This window comes from Sorex fumeus, unplaced genomic scaffold (genome assembly GCF_029834395.1).
Source record: "Sorex fumeus unplaced genomic scaffold, SorFum_2.1 ptg000045l, whole genome shotgun sequence".
NCBI lineage: Eukaryota > Metazoa > Chordata > Mammalia > Eulipotyphla > Soricidae > Sorex > Sorex fumeus.
Window position 1 is genome coordinate 5,610,136 of NW_026606102.1, and position 17,425 is coordinate 5,627,560.

General features: G+C 44.5%; 1 protein-coding gene across 2 annotated transcripts in view; it reads right to left on the reverse strand.

Moving 5' to 3' along the window:
- The window catches only part of PATJ (PATJ crumbs cell polarity complex component), a 391,552-nt gene extending 378,235 nt beyond the window's left edge, over positions 1-13,317 (reverse strand). For both annotated transcript variants that reach the window (XM_056122284.1, XM_056122283.1), the window contains exon 1: positions 13,182-13,317. The gene's annotated coding sequence lies outside the window, so the exon portion shown is untranslated. The remainder of the gene's footprint in view (positions 1-13,181) is intronic.
- Positions 13,318-17,425: the final 4,108 nt, after the last annotated feature.

Consider the following 17,425-nt stretch of genomic DNA (forward strand, 5'->3'; position numbering starts at 1 on the left):
TTCCTCTCAGCCCCAGCAGGAGTGATCTCTGAACACAGAACTATGAGTAAGCCCTGAGCACAGTACAGGGTTAAGGCACTGTCTTGTATGTGATCACCCCAATATCAAAGAGAGTCCCCTAAGCATTGCCAGAAGTGATTCCTGAGCACAAAGTCAGGGATAAGCACTGACCACAGGCTCGTGTGGCCCCAAAACCAAATCATAAAAGAAAAAGCATGTATTCATCTTAAAAATAAAAGTAAAGTAAAGGCCCTCCCGTTGATCATCGATTTGCTCGAGCGGGCCCAGTAACGTCTCCATTGGAGACTTTGTTGTTACTGTGTCTGGCATATCGAATACGTCACTTGACGTATTCCCGTCACTTGACGGGAGCTTGCCAGGCTCTGCCGTGCGGGCGAGATACTCTCGGTAGCTTGCCGGGCTCTCCGAGAGGGGCGGAGGAATCGAACTCGGGTCGCCATGTTGGCTGCGTGCAAGGCAAACGCCCTACCGCTGTGCTATCGCTCCAGCCCCGTATTCATCTTATATTAGAAAAAGAAAAGGGAGAGAGAGAGATGATGGCTAAGCTGGCCCTTAGATGTCCTCATTTGAGACATGCAGACACAGTTAGCAAGATAATACAATGGGGAACTCCCTTGTTTTCTCTTTCATTTTTTTTTGTTTTGTGTTTATTTTTTGGTATCGGGGTAATTCCATTGTAAGGCACACACGGTCACAGCAGAGGTGAGTGGCACTGCCGAAAGGGTCCAAGTCACACAGGAGTCTGGGATGCTGCAAGAACACTCGGGGAGGCTCATTCAGAAAAGAAAAGAACAGAGTGGAGAAGTGAACAATCATTTGTCCGGTCACCCAAGATGGTCTCAAACTTCCCAGGATCATTTTTACATCACTTCATTCCTCACCCCGAAGAGGCCTCTCTGAAGATGCTCAAAATTTCGTATGTATCTGGAGTGCTAGCTGGGCTTGTGAAAGCCTATTGCTGGGGGTCACCAACTGTGTTTCTGGTTCCGGGACTCTGGGGTGAGCCTGGGGGATTAGCACTTCCACCATGACCTCCCGTGATCCTGATGTTGCTCACATTGAAAGCACAGTTTGATTTTTGTTTAGTTGGGTTTTGTTTGTTTTTCACTTCTGATTTTTAGGGGAGTGGGGGGTGGTTGCACTGGGCACAACAGGTTATGCTCAGGGCTTACTCCTGGCTTTGACTCAAGGATTATTCCTGGTGAGGGTTCAAGGGGACCATATGGGGTGCCAGGGATCAAACCCAGGTCAGTCACATGCAAGGCAAGTGCTCTACCCATCCGCCCAAGAGCACAACTTGAGAACAGCTACAGGCAAGTGTTGAAGTGCGTGACATGCCATGAAAATAGACACAAGCTCTACTTTGCCCCCTCTCTAAAAATAGCTGGAAAGGCAAGAACAAACAAACAACAAAGGGGTTTAGACCGCTAGAACAGTGAATGTACACTGAATGGAGGCTGGAGTCACAAAGATAAGTTCAAAAATTGTAAATAAGCATTGGAAACCATCATGCAAAGTGGCAAAACAATGTGTTTAAGAATTAACAAAACTCGCAGACCAATGGAACAGGGTTGAATACACTGACATCTCCCCTCAATCATATGATCATCTTTGATAAAGGTGCAAGTAATGTGAAGTGGAGTAAGGAAAGCCTCTTTAATAAATTGTGTTGGCATCACTGGACGGCTACATGCAAAAAAATAGGCTCAGAACTCTGCCTAACACCATGTACAAAAGTAAGATCAAAATGGATTAAAGACCTCAACATCAGACCAGAAACCATAAGGTACATTGAAGATAAAGTTGGCAAAACCCTCCATGACATTGAAGCTAATGGTATCTTCAAAGATGCCACGCCACTGGCCGAGCAAGTGAAAACAGAGATAGATAAATGGGACTATCTTAAACTAAGAAGCTTCTGCACCTCCAAAGAAACAGTGACCAAAATACAAAGACAGTCTACAGAATGGGAAAGGATATTCGCCGAATACACATCTGACAAGGGGTTGATATCCAGGATATACAAAATACTGGTTAAACTCCACAAGAAGAAAACATCCAACCCCATCCAAAAATGGGGCAATGAAATGAACAGAAACTTTCTCAAAGAAGAAATCCAAATGGCAAAAAAGCACATGAGAAAATGCTCTACATCATTAATCATCAGGGAGATGCAGATCAAAACCACAATGAGATACCATCTCACACCTCAGAGACTGGCCCACATTCAAAAGAACAAAAGCAACCGATGCTGGCGTGGATGTGGCGAGAAAGGGACACTCCTTCACTGTTGGTGGGAATGTCCACTGGTTCAGCCCTTCTGGAAAACAGTATGGACGATTCTCAAAAAATTAGAAATTGAGCTCCCATTTGACCCAGCAATACCACTCCTGGGAATATATCCCAGAGAGGCAAAAATGTATAGTCGAAGTGACATCTGCACTTGTTTGTTCATTGCAGCACTCTTTACAATAGCCAGAAACTGGAAGAAACCTGAATGCCCACGAACAGATGACTGGTTAAAGAAACTTTGGTACATCTACACAATGGAGTACTATGTAGCTCTTAGAAAAGATGAAGTCATGAAATTTACATACAAGTGGTACAATATGGAAAGTATCATGCTAAGCGAAATGAGTCAGAAAGAGAGGGATAGACATAGAAAGATTGCATTCATCTGGGGGATATAAAGTAACAAAGTATGAGATTAATACCCAAGAATAGCTGAGATCAGCACCAGAAGGATTACTCCATAACTTAGAGGCCAGCCGGGTATCCTAGAGGAAAGGGCAGTTCAGATAGAGAAGGGAGCACCAAATAAAGGATGTTTGGAGGATCCTCCCAGGAGGGGAGATGCATGTCGAAAGTAGACTATGGACTGAACATGTTTGCCACTCAATGCCTCTTTGGCAGACCACAACACCCAAAAGGAGAGAGAGAACACAGGGGATTGCCCTGCCACAGAGACAGGGGGGATGGGGGGATGGGGGTGGGAGGGATATTATCCATGGTGGTGGAAAATGGGCACTGGTGGAGGGATGGGTATCTGATCATTGTATAATTGAAACCAAAGCACAAAAAATTGTAAATCTACAACTGTAAAAAAAAATAAAATAAAATAAAGGGAAAAAAAAAAAGAAAAAAAAGAATTAACAAAACTCTTGACCATAAAGTATGGATTTTTTTTCATTCCATTGTTCTAGTATTTATGAAAAGGACCAGTTTCTGAAAGACCGAGGGGGAGTGAGTGAGTGTGTGTGTTTGTGTGTGTGGTGGGGAGATCCTTGATCTTATATCTCTGAAAATCTGAGAGGCCCAGGTTGAAAGAGACTGCTTTGAGAGTCCTTATAAGTAAAACCAAGTAGACTGGTCTTTATCCTGTAGGCAACAGGAAGTAATTAAAGCCTTTCAAGTAGGGAAGTATTGAGCCCAGATTTCTATTTAAAACAGTAATTCTGGTAATAGGGTAGATTAGTGGTCTTCAAACTTTTTTAAAAAACACATCCCCAACAGTAAAGATATGGTGACCACACTTGTCTCAATTTATGTGTTAATATTACAAACACACACTGCTATATTAAGATGGCATATGCATTAGTAACAAGCAAAATAGAAACTCCATGACAGTGCCACAGAAGTTAAAAGCAAGGTTTGATTTCATCTTCCTGCTCTCCCAGTGAATCAGCCAGTCCTTTTTTGGAAACCACCATTGGTCAAGTGTTGCTTGGCAGAAGGATGGAAACAGGACCAAGGGTCAAGCACTTGCCTTGCATGCAGCTGATCCAGCTCACACCAGCCACCACATATAGCAGCTGTCACTTCTGAGCACTGCTAGGTGTCACTCTTGAATACAGATTCAGGAAGAGCCCCGGAACACTGCTGAGTGTGGCCCCAATATTAAAAAAAAACCTTTTTTTTGAGGCACCCACACCTGGCAATGCTCAGGGGTTACTCCTGGCTCTGAGCCCAGGGATCACTCCTGGTGGTACTCGGGGGATCATATGGGATGTTGGAGCTCAAACCCAGATCAGTCACATACAGGGCAAGCATCCTACGTGCCATACTATTGCTCTGACCCCAGCCCAAAATTATTGGACAAAACCAAGTACTGTTTGATAAAGGAGATGGGGGAAACTATTTAGCCATCTAATTCTCTGACTCAAACATATTAAACTACACCCAATTCCATGGTGTTAAGCAAGATCTAAAGAAGGGGACTCAAGCCCAAAGGGACGAGGAGAACAGGAGAAAGAAATGCAAATAATTCTATAGCAGTACAACCAGCACATACTATATAGGCTAAATGAAAACTCTATCTCACTCATTTAAGGTCTTTAACAATCTCCATGTATTTGTTGAAATGATGTGAAATTATCTTAACGGAACATCATCAGAATGGAAAAAATACATCAACAACTTTGACTTATGTGGCCAAGAGAAGAAAGTAACCGGGTTAGCTGCAAGGCATTTCAAGTTTGTTTGAACTTGGTAGAGCTGAGCTAACTTGCAAACAGACCAACCAGAGGTCAGCAAGACACTGCCCATGGCTGTCCCAATAATTGAGCATCTCCAGACGAAGAAGTCCTTGATGCTCATCAGCTCCTACTCCATCACTGATCCAGGGAGTTTATGCCGTGAGTGTTTTCTGTCTTATTCACTGTAGGACTTGACTGAAGGAAACTATTATAATAGTGTCTTTTTTAAAAATACCCATGCCCTTAGCCGTCATCTAGTTAATGGAATACTTGAGAGATGCTAATATGGAAACAGAACTTCAAATTTGATTTACATTGATAGGTAGAGGAAACTTACTTGAAAGATTTTTAACCAGGCTAGAGAGATAGTACAAGGGGTAAGGCCCTTGCTTTCCATGCAGCTAATATTAGTGCATCCCCAAGCACCGTCAGAGGTCCCTCCTGAACACAGAGCCAGGAATAGCCCTGAGCATTCTGAGTGTGTGCCCCCACCCCCACCACAACACACACACACACACACACACACACACACACACACACACACTCATTAGCCTCCTGAAGTCAGATTTAGTCAAATGGGAAACTAAGTGTCCCAAGAAATACATTTTTCAGACTCACAATCATGCACCAGAATCCCCAAGACATCTTTGACTCTTCACTTGAACATAATAAGACACCTCATACTTCTATTTTGGAAATTCAGTTGAAAGTGACAACTTATACCTCTACCTTGAAATGGGGGGAGTCACCACAATCCTCAGTACTCGAACACTCAATAGAGTGTAAATGACCCCAGTCCCAATGAAACCACACGCAGAGCTCCTCAGTGGGAATTCCCCCAGAGCTCAATGGAACCTGGGCATGAGCACATCCTAATGTCACTAAGGTAAATGAAGTCAGGATTTCCAAAGTTATTCAAAAATGGAGTCCAGGAACAGCTTCAAGTCTGGATGACTTCCTTGGAAGAGCAAAGCTCAGGCTGTATCTGACTCTCAGCCTTTGTCCTCAAGCCTGCATTTAGCAGGTCCTGATTAAATAGAAAAGAATCTCTCCTAGTCAAATCTCTACTTGCCCTCGGACCACAAATAACTCACCGATTGCCACACAGATTCAAGACAGCAGGCCTAGCTTTGTGTTTCTGTTCACTGCCACACCTTTTCTAAACTACTCAAATGTTTAAAAAAAAAAAAAGGAATATACTATCAAAATACTACAGTGACACAATTTTAGAAACAGATGTATAAATTCCAGATTGAGCTTGATTATTTGTATTAGCTGGAACCAAACCACAGGCAATTTCTAAGGTCATCTTATGCTGGATATCAGGGTTATGTTGAAATCAAAACTGAAACATTCCATAGAGAACTTAGTATCAGAGGCCCGGAAATGTGAGACACTGGTAGCACGTCTGTCTTGCACTCATGAGGCCAAGAGTTCAATCCCTGGCACCGCCCCATGTCTCAGAGTTCAGTCCCCAGCACTACAAGTATGTCACCTGACACCACAACAGTGACAACTGAGAGAAGAAAAAATAAGTCCAAATTAGAACTAAAAATTAAATTATTTCAAAGAATTTTTGTTGGCTAAACAACTGATTTTTTTTACTGAACTATTCAAAATTAATGCAATCTATATGCTGCCTGTAACTTAGCTACTGTGTGTGAATAAAATGAAACTGTTCTAGTTTTGTTTGTTTAAGGGCCATACTGACGATGCTCAGGGATCATTCCTGGCAGTGCTCTGGGGACCAAAGGCAGTACTGGGAACTGAACCTGGATCGGCCACATGCAAGGCAAACATCCAATGCACTATACTATCTCTCACTTCCCAAACTTTAATTTTTGTATTCCTGTTGGTAGCACTCTCCAATGACTGACAAAACTTAAAAAAAAAAGGGGGGGGACTGGAGAGATAGCACAGTGGGTAGGGCATTTGCCTTGCACGCGGTCAACCCGGGTTCGATTCCCAGCATCCCATATGATCCCCTGAGCACCGCCAGGAGTAACTCCTGAGCGCAGAGCCAGGAGTAACTCCTGTGCATCGCCAGGTGTGACCCAAAAAAAAGCAAAAAAAAAAAAAAAAGACTTAAAATATTTTCACACAAACATTTCTCTGTCCTAAGCAAAGATATGCAAGGGGGGTGGGGTGGGGGGAAGGCTAAGCATTCAGACTCTTTAAGAAGGACTTATTTCCACCTCAAACTTTCTCTTGAAAAATTCCCACACTGAAGACGATGTGCCCTTAGCATCTCTCCACAAATATGGTCACAGAGCTTGGCATGCTGGTGGTTTTCAAAACAACCGGAATAAATTGTGAAATAGAGGAAACTGGCTAAGGACACCCTGCCCATGAATGTTTACCTTCTACCTAAGCCTTGTCCATTTTATCTGTCACTAAATCAGGAACCAGCTGGTTTTGGTGGAGACTAAGTGTAATATGAGATCTTTCTACAAAACAGTTTATCCTCTAAACACCAAATTACCATCATTCTCGTTAAAATACTGAAAACTTTCTAAAATTAAAAAAAAAAGTGTTTTGAGAAAAGAAAGAAGACATGGTCAGGGAGATAGAGCAGTGGAGAAGGCGCTTGCCTTGCACCTGGGTGGCCCGGGTTTGATCTCCAGCACTGTAAAAGATCCTTGAAATGCCACCGGGAGTAATCCCTGAGCACAGAGTCAGGAGTGATCGATCCCCGAACAGAGCCAGGAGTAATCCCTAAGCAGCACTGGGTATGTGCAAATACAAAAAGGTTATAAAAGACTGAAGAGATGAACTGAAAGAAACATAAGAACACTGGTGGAGGCTCCTGAAAATGGTAGTGGTAAGGTTTACTGTATACATCAACATCATAAACATTAATGTTATTGTTAATATGTGACCTAAGCTATAACAGTTTTTTGAAAAAAAGAAAAGAAAGGAAAGAAAGAGAAAAGAAAAAGGTAAGAAGAGAGTTGTGTTTTTTTGTTTTGTTTTTTAATTGTTGGATCACACCCAGCGATAAACATGGGTTACTCCTGGCTCTGCACTCAGGAATTACTCCTGGTGGTGCTCAGGAGACCATATGAGATGCTGGGAATCAAACCCGGGTCAGCTGCATGAAAGGCAAACGCCCTACCTGCTGTGCTATCACTCCAGCCCCAAGAAGAGAGTTTTAAGGCAATACAGATGCCACAAAAGAGTTAAGTTCTCAGGGAAGAAGAAAGGTTGGCATTAATGACTTTCCACAGATTGCCACTTTGAAAAAGAGAGAGTATTTCAAACTTTCGATAGAGAATGAATGTTTGTTTCCCTGACCTCCACATCCACTAACTCTACTCTTTCTCCTTCCACACTCTGTCCTGGAGCTTTGAAGACACTCTCGCAATAAGCCCCATGGGATCTGCCTGTGTCAGGGCACAACCCCTACCCTGCCCCTCTGTGCAAAGTCATATGACAGCAATGAGGACAGAAAACAAAATGGAAACTAATGGAAACTGATCCGCTCAGAAAGACACATTCTTGGGCATGAAAACCATCAACCTCTCCAGAGCACCAAAGTACAGAGAAGCAGACTGGCTCGGTGCCTTTAAGAACAGCATTAGAAAGATGAGCAAGCAACTGAGAGAGTAAGAGAGAGAGAGAGAGAGAGAGAGAGAAGCGTCTGCCATAGAAGCAGGTTGGAGGGGTGGCGATGGGGGGCATTGGCAGGAAGGAAACTGGGGACATTGGTGGTGGGAAATCACTGAAGGGATGGGTGTTGGAACATTGTATGACTGAAACCCAATCATGGACAGCTTTGTAATTGTTTATCTCATGGTGATTTTCTTTTTTTAAAGGATGAACAAAAATCTTTAAAAGCAAAAAAAACAAAGCAAAACAAAACCAAAGGGTAGCATTACAGCAGTGTTTCTCAGCAAGGGATCATACAATCTGTAATGCCCACGCCTCTCCCAGCACATTCCAAGGGGTCCACAGGGGGAAATCACATATACAGGGGGATCCACACACAAGAGCAACATGGAATCAACCGGTAGGACAGAGGGACCGCAGGAAGGAAAGAAGGTCTGAAGATTTTATTAACTCAACCACAAGGCAACTTCACAAATGCACAGACAAATCAATATACATGGAATTCAACTCTGAAATTCCTAAAACATACAATCACTGTTTGCGGTACTTACTATTCTGCAGGTTCTTTAACTATATAAGTAGCATATAATTGGCCCGCCAGGAGTAATCCCTGAGCGCAGAGCAAGGAGTAAGCCCTGAGTACTGCCAGGTGTGCAACCCCTGCAATTTTTTTAAAAAAGGTAATTATAGTGAAAATTTATCTTTCAACAATTGGCTTTTGCATGACTCACTCATAGACCCCACTCCCTTTTGTGAGCAATTATATTGTTTCCTATCAGTAACACAAAAACAAAATGAGAACTAAACACTGACCTCAAAAATCAATCTTTTTTTTTCCTGTTAGTTCAACAATCAACTCTTAAAATGTGAAAGTGCTTACACTCTACACAAACTTTGGAAAAAGCCATCCATTCTAGTCCAGGACCAGCTCTGTGTTCTTGTGACCAAATGTTTAATGCCCAACACTGCAGTTATCTGTGTTGTATAGCAAAGACATATAATAAAAATTAGGGCCAGATTCAAAAGAACAAAAGCAACCGATGCTGGTGCGGATGTGGCGGGAAAGGGACCCTCCTTCACTGTTGGTGGGAATGTCGACTGGTTCAGCCCTTCTGGAAAACAGTCTGGACGATTCTCAAAAAATTAGAAATTGAGCTCCCATTTGACCCAGCAATACCACTCCTGGGAATATATTCCAGAGAGGCAAAAAAGTATAGTCGAAGTGACATCTGCACTTGTTTGTTCATTGCAGCACTCTTTACTATAGCCAGAAACTGGAAGAAACCTGAGTGCCCAAGAACAGATGAGATGGTATAGCAGGTAAGGCATTTGACTTGCATGCCACTAATCAGGATTTGAACCATGGCATCCTATGTGGCCCTAGAGTACCACCATCAGTGATTCCTGAGGGCAGAGCCAAGAGGAAGCCCTGAGCATCGCCAGATATGGGTCCCTACCCATCAAAAAAGATAATAAAAATTGAGAACTGAAAGGAAAATAAGGGACTGTAAAAACATTTAGTGTGGAACACCTAATAAATGGTATAGCCACTGTTAACAATATCTCTTTTCAATCAAAATTGTATTATAACTTTAAAAAAGCCAAATAAAGTTTAGTTGAGATTTTGATCGTGTTGTAATCAATAATTGCCATTTCTCAGAAGACCAGACAATCAAAATTCTCACAGACGTCCCTCACTTGGGAGTTCAGCCTCCTAAGGATAAGCCTAGCCATTGTGAATCATGACCCAGACCTGTACAATCAAAAAATAAAGTGAATCACACGCATATTTAGGATTTTCTAATAACCACATGACAAAGGTAAGAGATGGGTCAAAATGAATTTTAAGCAATATATTTTACTGAACCCAATGCAAACAAATTAATTCAATAAGTAAGGAATGTTTAAAAGGAATGCAATAGTTTAGATTACCTTTGCAACACTAAACCCTCAATATCTAGTGTATGTTCTTCATGTATGGCACAGCCTGATCATGACTAGCTGTATTTCAATTGCCCAAAAGTCAAAAATCCAAGTGTTTTTACTGTGTTGATGATACAATTTAGTCAATACCTTTTCAGAAAGATCCCAATTCAGCATTCTTAACAAAGATTTGTTTACCAGTATATATGAACTCTATGATTTTGATTAAAATAGCTGTCAGTGTGAAGACTCACAAAATTGAGTTCTTCCCCACCAAAAGATGTGTTTGTTTGTTTTGTTCTGGGACACACTCAAGGATGCTCAGGGTTGACTCCTTGCTTTGTGCTCAGGGATCACTCCTCCCTAGCAGGCTCTGGTGACAATGGATAGGAAAGTGAACCAAGGGATCAAATCCACGTTGGTCAAGTGCAAAGCAAGTGTCTACTCATGGTACCATCATTTGGGGCCCATATCCCATAATTTTTACCAGAATTAAATTAAACAGTACAGAGATGAAAAGAGTGGGTTATAGTTTTCAAGACACATACTTGAACATTATTTCATTTCAACCTATTTAAAACTCATCCACGTGATCATTTACAGATGGGAAAATAGGACCTGAGGAAATTATCTGGCCAACAATCGCATGGTAAGTGGAACCAATTCCATGTCTCCTAACTCCAAGGGCTGCACTATTGAACACACAGAACAACTGAATAACAAAATGCCACACTTCTAAATATCAAAACATCTTCAATATTTATCTGTCCAATGGCTAAACAGAGAACATTATCCCACTATTATTATTTTTTGTTTAGGGGCTCACACATCACACCCTGAGAAGCTTGGGGGTTCCCCCTTGACAATACTCAGGTGATGCAGGGAATCAAACCCAGGCCTCTTGCATACAAGGCAAACTCTCTAGCCCATTAAGCTATCTCTCTGGTCCTAGTTTATCACTTTTGTTTGTTTTTACAGCCATTGCCATAAATCAAAATACTGACTGGCACTAAATTCCTGTTTTTGCCCCACGCCCTAAAATGTGACATTGGGGGAGAAAAAAAAAAGAGCCAGGGAGGGGCAAAATAGATGGCAGAAGGATTAAGGGGTTTGCCTTGCATGCTGCAGACCCCAGCAGTGAACTCAATTCCCAAGCATAGGGTCCCCCAGCAAAGCAGCAGTAAGCACTGAGCAATATTGGATGTGGCTGAAAAAGAAAAAGTAAAACAAACCCTCTGGGGGCGGGCCAGGTACTAACTACTCTAGCTCTGCCCTCGGCCCTTCTGCCTTGCAGGCATGAGATAGGAAGTTTCAGGCTCTGCCCTTTGTCACACCCGCATGGAAAAATCACATGTGGAATCTCCAGGACTCAGCAACCAGTCACTGAGCTCTGCAAGCGTCTGTGATCTGTCATGATAGCAACAGAAGGAAAGGAAACAGACATTTTTAAAATGCACCCGAATCTGCACATGAACATCCAATTGTGAAAATAATAAAACCACAGCACTGCTCAGGTGGAACAGTTGGTCAACAATTTTAGTCCAAGGTCTTTGGAAATTAAAAGCAATTCTGGCGTCCCCACCAAAAGTTTTCTGTTAAACATTGACAAAGCAAGTAGGTTCACACTGCTTGGTTGTTCGGCTTAAAGCTAATTATTAAGGGCTTTTAAGTAAAAATGCAATTGTTGGGAGTACTGAAGGCTGAACCACTGTCTCAGTTTCAAAGTTCTAAAAGTGAACCCACGGCGGGAAAACAAGCAGGTCTTTATCTTTATTAATGCTGACTGGATGACAAACACCCAAAGTTATTTATTAGTGATGACATCTCTGGTATGGCTGAAAGGGTGTGGGTTTGCTTTTAGTTCCTCTTCTCAAAGTTCTCTCCAACTTTCCTACAATGCATGTAAGTTCACTTTATAGTTAATAAAAATAGCAATAAAGACATGAACTCATTAAGGCATCTTTAAGCATAGAAAAGGGCTTAATACAACTTCTTTTCAGTTTTAAGTAAAACTATTATTCCGATGCCAAACTCCTCTTATGGGACTCCTAATAGAATCTGAATTAGCTAGGGCAAAATCTCTTCAGAACCCAGTTTGCAAATTCTATCCAGAAAATCCCTCCCAGCTCTGATATTAACTTTCTAATTATTTTAAAATTTTAATGATCCTTATAAAGGCTGTGGCCATCTAGAAACACCAAGCTCAGTTTAGCTAGATCGGGCTCTCACTCCACTTATTCTGAAGCTACAAGTGGGTCCCCTTACTTTTCCTCTTTTAAAAAAATTGATTGGCAGTCAAGAGAAAAACTGTGGTCTTTTCATCCTAAGTAATCTCAGAAAGGCATCTAAAAAATACTGGGGTTGGGGGTGCCCGGAGAGACGACAGGGGTCAAGGCCCATTGCACCATCCCGGGGTAAGACCCCTGGCACTGCCAGGAGTGAGCACTGAGATAGGAGTAAATCCGGAGTCCCGACTAATGTGACCCCCAAATTAATGCCGATGAGAATGATTAAAACAAAACAAACCAATAAAAAAAACCTTGTTCTCTCTAGTGCGGCGACTTTGGTGGCTTCTAAAGAACTTAGCGACACAGGCCCGCGCTCTCTGCACGGCCGCAGAGGAACCGGGAAACAACCAGCTGGAATCCCAAGTGACAAGACCCATCTGGGGCGAAGCCGGGGTGCCCAGAGAACCTTTTTTTTTTTAAGGGTGGGGAGGGATTAAGTCGCGTTTAGGGGAGCGGGTGGCAGGGCGCGGCGCGGCTCAGAGGGGCGCGGGGAGCGGGCTGGACCTTCACCGCCGGGGCTGGGGCGCAGGAGCCGCCGCGTCCGCCGGGAATCCGCGTCCACCGCGCGGGGCCAGCGGCGTCCAGGCCGGGCTGCGGGCACCGGGAGCGCCTCGGCCGCCGCCACCCCCGGGGAGGCGAGACCCTCCGCCCCGCTCGGGCCACGGGTGCCAGACGCGGCGGCGATCGGAGGCCGCGGGGGCCCTGGCGACGCGGGGCGGCCTGGGCGCTGGGGTGTGTCCCCCGGCGCGGGTGCGCACCCCACCCCCTGGGCGGGCGGGCCACGTCGCGGGCGGGGCGGCCCCGCGGGCCGGCCTCGGGGTGCGGGAGGGGGGCGGGGTGGGGGGCGGGGGTCCCCCCGCTTTACCTGGTCCCGCGGCGGCGCGGCGGGGAGCCCCGGCGGGCCCGGCGCGGCCCTGGCTCACCTGGGCGGAAGTGAGAGGCCGGGGTGACCGCGCCTCACCTGGCAGGTCCACCCCGAGCGCCGCGGCGACCCTCCCCGCCCGGGGCGGGGCGCCGCGGTGGCGCGCGGGGGGCGGGGGGGTGCGGCCCGGGCCGCGGGGCGGGGCAGGTGAAGTGCCCAGGGCCCCGGGAGGCTCCCGAGGGGGGACCGGCCAAACCCCGCACGCCAAAGGCGCGGACAGGTGGGGCAGGACAGGTGGGAGCACTGGGCGGCGAGCCCGCCGCCAGTGAAAGGCCTCCTCGGTGGTGTCGTCTGTGGGACCCCCCACTGCGTGTCCCTCCCTGTCCTCCCAACCTCTTCCTATCTCCCGGTCGCCACTTGGAATCCTGTGCACCCCTGGCGGGGCTGTGTGGCTTCTTCTCCAGCGGTGAGGACCCGGGAGACGGTTCTACGCAGCGCTTGCCTGGCCCGCGCTCGTTGATAGAGTCAGACACAGAATTCTCCACGACTCGGGGGAGATACTGATGCTGATGCCCATGGGCTGCTGGATTTCTACGTCCACGTTCAAGTGCAGGCCCTGACATCACTACCCAGTTGGACGTTCTCGTGCTCCAGCATCAGACCTGGACTGGGAGCGCAAGCCGTGCGGAAACCGGCGTTAAATTCCCGCCTATCGTTTTGATGGCAGGTGTCATACTTGGTCTGATTCAATCCATCCATAAACTTTTTAGAAGGAAAATCAGGCTTCGGGTGCCTGATTCCTGCAACAAACGCGGCCTTTGTTAAGTCCTGTGAAGTGTTGTAATGTGGAATGCCTGTCTTGAAGGGAAATAAGCCCTATATGCTAATCAACTACAATGTAAGCACATTTGTTGTAAACCCCCCCCCACTTGACATTTTTATGGAAATAGTGTTTGTTAGCTTTTTTGTTGTTGTTTTGGATTATACTCAGGTGCTCAGGAGTTCCTCCTGGATCACTCCTGGTGATGATCAGACACCTGCAATTCGGGGATCAAATCTGAGATTCTATGTGCAAAGCATGTGCTCCGGCCAGTTGCATGATTTCTCTGGCCCCATGTTTGCTTATTTGTTTGTTTGGTTTGGGAGGGAACCCCCAGAAGTGCTCAGGTCTTACTCCTGGCTCTGCTCTCAGGAATCACTCCTGGTGGGTTTGGGAATCATATGGGGTGTCAGGGATTGAACCTGGGTCTGCTGCATGCAAGGCAAATGCCCAAATGCCCTAAACACCTTATATATGCTTCTTTTAAAGGAAATACCAGTTGCATACCTGGTGGAAACTGCAGGCCCAGAAAGATAGCTCGGTGGCTCAGATGCTTTGCAAGGCAGGTGTGTGGTCAAAGTTCCAACCTGGTACCACCACATGCAATCCTGGCAGCTCAGCTGCTCTATGACAAAAGCATATATTCCCTCCTGAGCTTGATGGCCAAGAAATTCCATGGCTGGTGAGTGCCGCAGCGACTCCTGAGGGTACCACAACTAGCAAGGCAGAGCACAACCAACAATGCCCCCACCGGCAGAGGACCCCATGGCGGACTACCACACCTGATGTGCGATGCCTGGCATGCACCATAGCCATTGGGTGTGTGTGATCCCTGGTGAGCATGTTGACAAAAACAGGTTGGGAAAGATAACTCAGCGGAAAGATAACACTGGGGTCCACTACTTGCCTTGCATGCAGCAGACCCCAGTTCAAACCCCTCCCCCCACATGGTATATGGTCTCCTAAGCCCTGCCAGGAGTGATCCCTGAGCTCAGAGCCAGGAGTTAGCTTTGAATACCATTGGATATGGCCTCAAAACCAAAACCAAAACAACCAAACAACAATTTAAAAAAAGAATATCAACAACAACCAAGAGAGGTGAAAAATTATAATAGTATCAGCATAATCTATGCTTTTGAGGAACTAGGAATTATTGAGGGATATAAACTTTTATAATAAATTACTAACTAGAATGACAACAGAATCTTCAGAACATAGAGAGATTCATTATGTCTGTTGAAAGTGTGTCAGAACTTGAACAGGTCCTAACAGGTGTTTGAAGATGGAAACGCTTCTGGAGTCAGGGGGTGGTCTACATTGGAGACTAATGATCTCAAAGTCTTGCCTTGCAAGCAGTGGAACTCTTCTTACTCTGACACTTGACAATGATCATAAATACAGTCCCCTTCTCAAAAAGACTGTCCCTGAATTGACCATGAATTGACCATCCAAGCCCTTTAAGGCTCATTCCTTTTTTTCTGACTCAACCCAATCTCCCACTTCATCCCTTTAAGACCTTCATCCTTTTATGACCTGGCCAAACAGGTTTCCTCTCTGTCCTTGGAATCACCTTGTCTGGTGCTTACTGGCTTCCTGTCCTATCCTGGAATGTTCTAGAAATCCTACCCTATCTCCAGGGTATTCACTCAAGGTTTTCCTCTCAGGGGAAGTTCGTCCCAGATCTCCCCAGTTTCCCCAGCTGACATCCTTCTCCATCATATTTAATGTTTTAACCACATTTTTTGGGTGTGTTGTTAATTTGGTGGGGGGCCACACCCAGTGCTTACAGGCTATTCCCGGCTCTGTGTTTGGGGGGGGGGTCACTCCTAGTACTTGGGGAACCATGCCTTGCCAGGTATCCTTTTCCCTTTTCTTTCCCCTCTCCCTTTCCTTTACCTCTTCTTCCTTTCCCCTCTTTCAGGGTAGTTTGGGCCACACTTGGCAATGTTCAGGATTTACTCCTGGCTCTGCACTGAGAATCACTCCTGGTGGGCTCAGGAACCACACCGAGTGCCAAGGATCAAACCTACATCAGCTGCATGCAAGGAAGGTACCCTACCCACTGTACTATCTCTCCAGACCTCCATCTTGTAATTTTCATCCAGAATCTGAAGTTAGAAATCAGGAATAAGCCCTAAGTCCCACCTTCCGATTAACTCGCCTCCCCACTGCACCCATGCCCCCCACGAAAAAAAAGAAAAGAAATACACCATTTATTCCAGAGTTAAAAAAATTGCACTGTTCCTTTCACTGATTTTTTTTTTTTGGTTCGCCCCTTTTATAGAGGGAATAAGAATGACGATTCAAATGGTAAAAATAGACCTTGTAATGTGATTAATCCACAAAACATAGCATTTTCAAATAGTTAATTGTTCAAAATCTATGTGAAAAATGACAAATACAAAGGTAGAAATATTCCTGAAGCAAGAAAATAGAAAAAATATCTAATTGTTTTATATTTTGGGCCACACTTGGTGGTGCTTGGGGCTTACTCCTGACACTGATCACTCCTGATGGTGCTCAGGGGACCACAGAACTACGGCTGGCTAGTGCAAAGCCAAGAAACTTAACTCATGTAATCTTTCTGGCCCCAGGAAAATTTCTATTTTTTGCCATAATTTCTTTAATCTCAAATCAGATCATTTTGGAAGGGTGCCAAAATAGTAGTCAAAATTGAAACGAACTGTTTTTAACACGAGAATTTGTGAGATATTCTGTATTTTCTCCCTGGGTTATATCAAATTCCTGATCTCTATCCCCTTCCTATATTTTACCAAAAGATGAGGCTATGGGAAGGTATTGAAGTCTGTATGAAACACAGTAGTGGTCTTCTAAAAAAACAAAGGCAACCTTTATTTTTAAAGGTTGCATATCTTTAGGTGATCATGAATCCTATTAAGGCGCAGCTCTGAAACGTATGTCTGGAGGTGACAGAATATAATGTTCCAAGTATTATTGGGGGAATATTTTCTTGCTGATCTGAGAGGATATACACGGTATCAGAGATCAAACTGGACCAGGCAAACACCTTAATTCCTGTATTATCTCTCTGGCCCTGTTGGGAGAATATCTGAATCAAGACACTTATCCTATTAAAGTACAGGCATCTATAGTAACAATTAACAAATCACATTTTAACTCTTTTAAAAGTTAAAATGTGCACTTTCTGTTTTTTATTTCTGTATTTTATTTTTGTTTGAGTCTCTGGGGGCTTTCCTCATGCTGGCTACATAGTATATACTTCAGGAATGACAGAGAGAAAGATTGTTTTAAAAGGAGAAATGAAAGGAAGAAAATAGGAAGGAAAAAAGGGTAATAGAAATGAATTAAAGAAAGAATTCCACCTAAAACTTAATTTAAAATTTAATTTTGGGAGAGACAGTAGAGCAAGTTGGATGTTTGCCTTGCACGTGGCCACCCCAGTTTG